This window comes from Halichoerus grypus, chromosome X (assembly GCF_964656455.1).
Source record: "Halichoerus grypus chromosome X, mHalGry1.hap1.1, whole genome shotgun sequence".
Lineage (NCBI taxonomy): Eukaryota > Metazoa > Chordata > Mammalia > Carnivora > Phocidae > Halichoerus > Halichoerus grypus.
Window position 1 is genome coordinate 52,578,402 of NC_135727.1, and position 9,249 is coordinate 52,587,650.

The following is a 9,249-nucleotide window of genomic DNA, read 5'->3' on the forward strand; positions in this document are numbered from 1 at the left end:
ACTTGTTGATCAGTTCTAACGGGTGTGTGTGTGTGTGTGTGTGTGTGTATGTGTGTGTGTGTGTGTGTGTGTGTGTGTGTGTGTGTATAACCTTTAGGGATTTTCTACATATAAAATCATGTCATCTGCAAACAGAGACAATCTTACTTTTTCCTTTCCAATTTGAATGTCTTTTATTTCTTTTCTTGCCTAATTTCAATGGCTGGAACTTCTATTACTATGTTAAATAGAAAAGCTTTCTGTCTTTCATCTTTGAGCATTATGATAGCTGTGGGCTTTTCATATGTGGCCTTTCTCATGTTGAGGATGTTATATTCCTACTTTATTGAGCACTTTTATCATGAATGTTATATTATGTCAAATGCTTCTTCTGCATCAATTGAGATCATCATGACTCTTTTCCTTAATTCTCTTAATGTAATATACTAAAATGATTTATTTTTGTATGTTGAATCATCCTAGTATTTCAGGAATAATTCTTACTTCATCATGATATATAATCCTTTTAATATGCTGCTGATTTCACTTGCCAATATTCAGTTGAGAAGTTTTGCTTCAATATTCATATGAGATATTGGTCTGTGGTTTTCTTTTCTTGTACTGTCTGTCTGATTTTGGTATCAGGATAATGCCGGCCTCAGACTGAGTTAGAAAGTCTTCTCTCTTCATTTCTTCAGAAGAGTTTGAGAAAAAAAATTGGTGTTAATTTCTTTCTGAGATTTCTTAGAATTCATCAGCAAAGCTATCAGGTCATAGGTTTTTCTGTATTAGAGGTTTATGATTATGGATTCAATCCCCTTATATATTATAGGTCTATTCAGAGTTTCTATTTGCTCTTGAGTCGGTTTTGGTAGTTTGTGTGTTTTTAGGAATTTATCCATTTCATCTAGGTTATCTAATTTGTTGGTGTGGAATTGTTCACGGTATTCTCTTTTAATCCTTTTATTTTTGTAAAATTGTTAATATGGTTCCCACATTCATTTCTGATTTTAGTAATTTGAGTTATCTTTCTTTTTTCTTAGTAAAACTTGCTAAAGTTTTATCAATTTTGCAATTGATTTGTAGTTTCATTCTATTGTGATCAGAAAAGATACTTGGAGCCTGGGCTTCCCATACCCACAACTTTGATGGTACAGACAGAGTGCCAAGAACCAGGAAGCAGAGCCTGTTTGGGGGGCTTGAGCATGGGAGGCTGTAGGACCTTAGCCCTTCCCCATGGGGAGACAGCCTGGTGGCTAGCAATGGGGAGGAGTGGGACTGCTGCTGTGCCAGGCCATGAATGCTGAGCTGCTGCCCCCTCCTCCTCACTGCTGCCTCAGTCCCTGGCAAAACTCATGGTCACTTGGGAACATGGCCCTGGAGCAGCTTTGCACCGTCCTCAAAGTATTGTTAATAACAATACTTGTAGAAGGGATTATGGTGGCCTAAAAGACCCAAGAGGCTTTCCTCAAATGTTTGGTGACCCTTGAATGTTCACTCTTATTTATGAGAAGAGCACCAAAATCTGATCATTAGCTGTCTGAAAGTGTAGAAATGACTTGTTCACTGTGGCCCTTACTGATGGACAAAATATTGGAATCAAACATATTCCTGCAACCCAGTGTGGAATTTGGGTTCCAACCAGCAATGGAGGTCATTTGCTTCACCAAATTATCCTGACTCTTTTCCACCAAATAAGGAGTGCATCTACATTTTGAAAGCTGCTCCATGTCAAAGAATAGAGTTGACCTTTGATGAACATTATTATATAGAACTATCATTTGAATGTTAGTTTGACCACTTGGAAGTTCAAGATGGCCCATTTGGTTTCTCTCCACTTATAGATTGTTACTGTGGTGTGAAAAGCCCTCTACTAATTAGATCAACAGGGAGGTTAATGTGGATTAACTTTAGTTCTGATGAAGAACTTGAAGGACTGGGATTTCAAGCAAAATATTCATCTATTCCAGATCCAGATTTTATTTACCTAAGAGGTATTTTAAATCCCATCCCAGATTGCCAGTTTGAGCTCTGAGGAGCTGATGGAATAGTGTTTTCTAGTCAGGGAGAACAAGAAGAAAAAACAAAACCTGGCGAAGCAATTGATTGCATATGGACATTTAAAGCTATTCCAAAAACTAAGGTTTATTTGAAGTTCCTAGATTATCAAATGGAGCACTCAAATGAATGCAAGAGAAACTTCGTTGCAGTTTATGATGGAAGCAGTTCTATTGAAAATCTGAAGGCCAAGTTTTGCAGCACTCTGGCCAATGATGTAATGCTGAAAACAGGAGTTGGAGTGATCCAAATGTGGGCAGAGGAAGTTGTTCACCTAAGCAGGTTCAGAATGTTCTTTACTTCCTTTGTGGAACCTCCCTGTACAGGTAGCACTTCCTTTCTTTTTTCTTTCTTTCTTTTTTTTTTTAGATTTTTATTTATTTGAGAGAGACAGAGAGAGGGAGCCAGGGGGAGAGTGAGAGGGAGAAGCAGACTCCCTGTTGAGCAGAGAGCCTGATGTGGGACTCAATCCCAGGACCCTGAGTTCATGATCTGAGCTGAAGGCAGATGCTTAACCAACTGAGCCACCCAGGCGCCTCTAGGTAGCACCTTCTGTTACAACAGCAACATGTGCATCAATAATTCTTTAGTCTGTAATGGTTTTCAGAAATGTGCATGTCTTTGGGATGAAAATCATTGTAAAGAAAAGAAAAAAAGGAGGACTATTTGAACAAATCACTAAAACTCAAGAAACAATTACTGGCATTACATCAGGGATTGTCTTGGTCCTTCTCATTATTTCTATTTTAGTACAAGTGCAACAGCCTCAAAAAAAGGTCATGGCTTGCAAAACTGCTTTTAATAAAACTGGATTTCGGGAAGCATCCAATGTCAAATAAAGCAGGACCAACCTAAGTTCCATGGAACTGCCTTTCCAAAATTATTTTGCACAACCACAGTCAATGAAAACATTTAATAGCACCTTCAAAAAGAGTAGCTACACTTTCAACAGGCACATGAGTGCCCTCAACAGGCCCTAGAAGACAGAGTAATGGAGGAGATTCCTTGTGAAATTTATGTAGGGGGCAAGAAGATTCTGCACAAACATCCATATCTACTGATTTTTAATCTTCTACTATAGGAGAAATTAATTATTAAGTATGTACCTATGCAGCCTACAGAGCACCATTACTCTTCAGCAGCCAACGCTTTTCTATCAGAACTAGGAAGACCTTCATTTCCCATTAACCTATTGTAATGGTGAAGTTTTTATTATCTCAGCCAGTCTATATGTTAAACCAGCCAAGGAACCTACTCCATTCAGTGAAAAAAAAAATCATTTATTGCTTGGTGTCACATAAACAAAGTACCAGTTAAGTAACATTTGAAGAGGGGAGTGGTTGTGCTGAGCCAGGCTCAAGCTGCTTGTTAGTCTTAGCAACAGGAATACTGTTCTTGATTGATACAGCTTCTCAAAATTTTGATCCCATACTAAGTTTAAAAGTAAGATTTTTCTTTACATTATTTATGTTTTTCTTTTCTCTAAATTTAATTTGTTTTACAAGTCAGTGATTTTACCATTTCAGTTACTTACATAAATATAAATGGTTAATGTACCACACATATTTCAATATAGGCTAGAATTTGTCAAAATATAACTAATTATTGTGAAGGTGCCAATTAAGACCCACAGTTCTGTTTCATCCATCTGTTTCTTCTTGACTAACTTCTATACTGCTGCCTTTTAATTACTGGATCTTTAGTCTTTATATTTTGTGAACAGTAGATGATAGGAATTATCACCTTTAAGTCATATTTTGTCTTACTTATACTAGAAGATTTCATAATCTTAGGATGTATACACCCTTGCCAGTTATGACTAAAAACTTGAAAAAGACTAAAACTTCTAGAAATCCTTTGAAATTTTCCAAATTTGGTCACATGCAAAGGTAGCCCATTCATTCCAGTGAGCAAAGTCTTTAATTCATTTTAGGGGAGGCCCATAATTATGTTTATTTCCAGTGTTTCTCATCACCAGATTTGTGTTTCTTATTATTTTTATAAGATGATTTTGCTCCCTTTGTATTGGTTTATCTTATGGCATATGGTAATCAAAGTTGTATGAGAGTTGAAGGAAAATTCTTTTTTTTTTTTTTTTTAAAGATTTTATTTATTTATTTGAGACAGAATGAGAGAGAGAGAGCACATGAGAGGGGAGAGGGTCAGAGGGAGAAGCAGGCTCCTTGCTGAGCAGGGAGCCCGATGTGGGACTCGATCCAGGGACTCCAGGATCATGACCTGAGCCGAAGGCAGTCGCTTAACCAACTGAGCCACCCAGGCGCCCTGAAGGAAAATTCTTAAGAAACTGTAAAAGCCATCAGATGGCTTTGTACTTTGGATAATACATTTTTCTAGTTCTTACCAAGAATAACAATTTCCACTTTTTTTTCAACTGCACTATTGAACTTATGTTTTTTATGATATATAAACAATAATTTATAAACATGACATAAAAACTCATTGTGTTTTTTAGACTTTTGATATATTTGATACCATACAATCTTTATTAAATCAAGATTAAAAACCTACATGACAAATTTCTTTCAATGTTCACATTAGTGACTTTGTATACAAATATACTGTGATAGAACCCCATGTTAGAAATTATTGTAAAGACCTTGGTAATGTGAACATAAGCTTTAGTTTCCTTTGTTACTGCATTTTGTTTATGATAAAATTTTCACTGTTATTTATTGATCTAAATGATTACACAAATCTTATATTAAAATATACATTGTTTAAAAAAAAAGATACTCATATGATTTCAAACATTTTAAATTTGTTAAGATTTGTGTTGTGGCCTAAAATATTGTTTCCCCTAGAGAATTTTCTTTTTTAAATTTTATAAAGGTTTTAATTTTAATTTCAGTATAGTTAACATACTGTTATATTAGTTTCAGGTGTACAATATAATGATTCAACAATTCTATACATTACTCAGTGTTTATCATGATAAGTGTTCTCTTTACTTCCCATCACCTATTTACTCATCCTCACATCCACTCACCCTTTGGTAACCATAAGCTTATCTGTAGTTAAGAGTCTGCTTCTTGGTTTGTCTCTTTCTCCTTTTTTATCTTTGCTCACTTGTTTTGTTTCTAAAATTCCACATATGAGGGAAATCATATGAAATATGCCTTCTTTGAACTGATGCATTTGCTTGGTAATATACTCTCTAGCTCTATTCATGTCCTTGCAAATGGCAAGATTTCATTCTTTTATATGGTTGACTAATATGCCATAATATGTATATCACCTGTTTTGGTTTTTTTTTTTTGCAAATTTCTTTTGGATTTTCTTTTTCTTTTTTTTTTTTTAAAGATTTTATTTATTTACTTGAGAGAGACAGAGATAGCAAGAGAGAGCATGAGCAGGGAGGAGAGGGAGCCTGATGTGGGGCTTGATCTCATGACCCTGAGATCATGACCTGGGCTGAAAGCAAGAGTTGGACCCTTAACCAACTGAGTAACACAGGCGCCCCTTTCAACTTCTTATTTAAATTGAATTCATTATAAAACAGTGTAATATTAGTTTCAGGTGTACGATTTAGTGATTCATCACTTGCATACAACACCCAGGGCTTATCACAACAAATGTCTTCCTTAATACCCATCACCCATTTAACCCATCCGCCCACTCCCTTCCCCTCCAGTAGACCTCAGTTTGCTCTCTATAGTTAAGAGTCAGTTTGGGGATTTGCCTCTTTTTTTCTCTCCCCATGTTCATCTGTTTTTTTTTTCTTAAATTCCACATATGAGTGAAATCATATGGTATTTGCCTTTCTCTGACTTATTTCACTTGGCATAATACTTGCTAGCTCCATCCACATCTCTGCAAATGGCAAGATTTCATTCTCTTCTATGGCTGAGTAATATTCCATTGCATATACATACCACTTCTTTACCCATTCATCAGTCCATGAACATTTGGGCTATCTCCATATTTGGCTATTGTTGATAATGCTGCTATAAACATCAGGGTGCACATATCACTTCAAATCAGAATTTTTGTATCCTTTGGGTAAAAACCTAGTAGTAAAACTGCTGGATCATAGGGTAGTTGTATTTTTAACTTTTTGAGCATCCTCCATACTGTTTTCCAGAGTGGCTGCACCAGTTTTCACTCCCACCAACAGTGTAAAAGTGTTCCCCTTTCTCCACATTCTAGCCAACACCTGTTGTTTCCTATGTTGTTAATTTTAGCCATTATGACAGGTGTGAGGTGATATCTCATTATAGTTTTCATTTGTATTTCCCTAATGATGAGTGATGATGAGCATCTTGTCATGTGTCTTTTGGCCATCTGGATATCTTCCTTGGAAAAATGTTTGTTCCTGTCTTCTGCCTGTTTTTAACAGGATTATTTGTTTTAGGGGTGTTGAGTTTTGTATGTTTTTTTATATATTTTGGATACTAGCCCTTTATAAGTTACTCATAAATATCTTCTCCCATTTAATAGGTTGCCTTTTAGTTTTGTTGATTGTTTCCTTCACCGTGCAGGTTTTTCTTTTGATGAAGTCCCAATAGTTCATTTTTGCTTTTGTTTCCCTTGCCTCAAGAGACATATCTAGTATGAAGTTGCTATGGCCAACGTCAAAGAGGTAACTGCCTATGTTCTCCTCTAGGATTTTGATGGTTTCCTGTCTCCTATTTTGGTATTTTATCCATTTTGAATTTATTTTTATGTATGGTGTAAAAAAGTGGTCCAGTTCCATTCTTCTGCATATGCTGTTCAGTTTTCCCAACACCATTTATTGAAGAGACTCTATTTTACCCATTGGATATTCTTTCCTGCTTTGTCACAGATTACTTCACTAAATAGTTGTGGGTTCATTTATGGATTTCTATTCTGTTCCATTGACTATATGTCTGTTTTTGTGCCAGTACCATACTGTCTTGATCACTACCACTTTGTACCATAACTTGAAGTCGAGAATTGTGATGCCTCCAGCTTAGCTTTTCTTTTTCAAGATTGCGTTGGCCATTTGGGGTCTTTTGTGGTTCCACACAACATTTATTTATTTATTTATTTTTAAATTGTTTTTTTTTAAAGATTTTATTTATTTATTTGACAGAGAGAGAGAGAGACAGTGAGAGAGAGAACACAAGCAGGGGGAGTGGGAGAGGGAGAAGCAGGCTTCCCACGGAGCAGGGAACCCGATGCGGGGCTCGATCCCAGGACTCTGGGATCATGACCTGAGCCGAAGGCAGACGCTTAACGACTGAGCCACCCAGGCGCCCCTCCACACAACATTTAGAATTGTTTGTTCTAGCTCTGTGAAAAATGCTGGTGGTGTTCTGATAGGGATTGCATTAAATGTGTAGATTGCTTTTGGTAGTATGGACATTCTAACAATATTTGTTCCTCCAATCCATGAGCATGGGATATTTTTCCATTTCTTTATGCCATCTTCAATTGCTTTCAGTAGTGTTTTATAGTTTTCAGAGTATAGATCTTTTACATTTTTGCTTAGGTTTATTCTTAGGTATCTTTTTTAAAAATTTTTATTATGTTATGTTAGTCACCTAGGTATATTCCTAGGTATCTTACGGTTTTTGGTGCAATTGTAAATGACATCAATTCCTTGATTTATCTTTCTACTGCTTCTTTTAGTGTATAGAAATGCAACAGATTTCTGTACATTGGTTTTGTAGCCTGGGCCTTCATTGAATTCATGTATCACTTCTAGAAATTTTTTGGTGGAGTCTTTTGGGTTTTCTATAGAGTATCATGTCATGTGAAAATAGTGAAAGTTTGACTTCTTCCTTGCTGATTTGGATGCTATTTATTTATTTATTTATTATTTATTTATTGTTGTTGTCTTATTTCTGAGGCCAGGGCTTCCAGCACTGTGTTAAATAACAGTGGTGAGTGGACATCCCTGTTTTGTTCTTGACCATAGAGGAAAAGCTCTCACTTTTTCCCCATTGAGGATGCTATTAACTGTGGGTTTTTGGCATACAGCCTTCATGATGTTGAGGTATGTTCCCTCTATCCCTACTTTGTTGGGGGTTTTATCATGAATGGATGTTGTACTTTGGCAAGTGCTTTTTCTGCATCTATTGAGGGGATCAAATAGGGTTCTTATCCTTTCTTTTATTAATGTGGTGGATCATTTTGATTGATTTGTAAATACTGAACCACACTTGCAGCCCAGGAATAAATCCTACTTGATTGTGGTAAATGATTCTTTTCATGTTAATGTACTGTTGGATTTGATTTACTAGTATTTTGTGGAGAGTTTTCACATACATGTTCATTGGGAATATTAGCCTGCAGTTCTTTTTCAGTGGGGTATTTGCCTGATTTTTGAATCAGGGTAATGCTAGCCTCATAGAATGAGTTTGGAGATTTTCTCTCCATTTCTATTTTTTTGGAACAGTTTGAGCAGAATAGGTATTAATTCTTTTTTAAATGTTTGGTAGAATTCCCCTGGGAAGCCATCTGGCCCTAGACTTTTGTTTTTTTTGGGGGGGGAGAGTTTCGATTACTGATTCAATTTCTCTACTGATTATCAGTCTGTGCAAGTTCTCTTTTATTTCACTTTTGGTAGTTTATAAGAACTTATCCTTTTCTTCCAAATTGTCCAAATGGTTGGCCTATGTTTTTTTATAATCTCTTATAATTGTATTTCTGTGGTGTTGGTTGTTATTTCTCATCTCTCATTTGTGATTTTATTTATTTGGGTCCTTTCTCTTTTCTTTTTGATAAGTCTGTCTGGGGGTTTATCAATTTTATTAATTTTTTCAAAGAACCAGATCCTGGTTTCATTGATCTGTTCTTCTGGGTTTTTGTTGTTGTTGTTTGTTTCTATAGCATTTATTTCTGCTCTAATATTTATTATTTGCTTTCTTCTGCTGGCTTTAGGCTTCATTTGTTGTTCTTTTTCTAGCTCCTTTAGGTGTAAGGTTAGGTTGTTTATTTGAGATTTTTCTTGCTTCTTGAGGTAAGCCTATATTGCTCTATAATTCCCTTTTATGACCACTTTTGCTATATCCCAAAGGTTTTGGACTGTCGTGTTTTCATTTTCATTTGTTCCATGTATTTTTTTATTTCTTCTTAATTTTCCCCATTAATTCTTTTTTTTTTAAAGATTTTATTTATTTATTTGAGAGAGAGAGAGCACATGAGAGGGAGGAGGGTCAGAGGGTGAAGAAGACTCCCTGCTGAGCAGGGACCCCACAGCGGGACTCAATTCAGGGACTCCAGGAT

The 9,249-nt window shown here is 35.9% G+C and overlaps 1 pseudogene; it reads left to right on the top strand.

Moving 5' to 3' along the window:
- Positions 1-1,350: 1,350 nt before the first annotated feature.
- Positions 1,351-3,105, top strand: LOC118519275 (neuropilin and tolloid-like protein 2; annotated as a pseudogene).
- Positions 3,106-9,249: the final 6,144 nt, after the last annotated feature.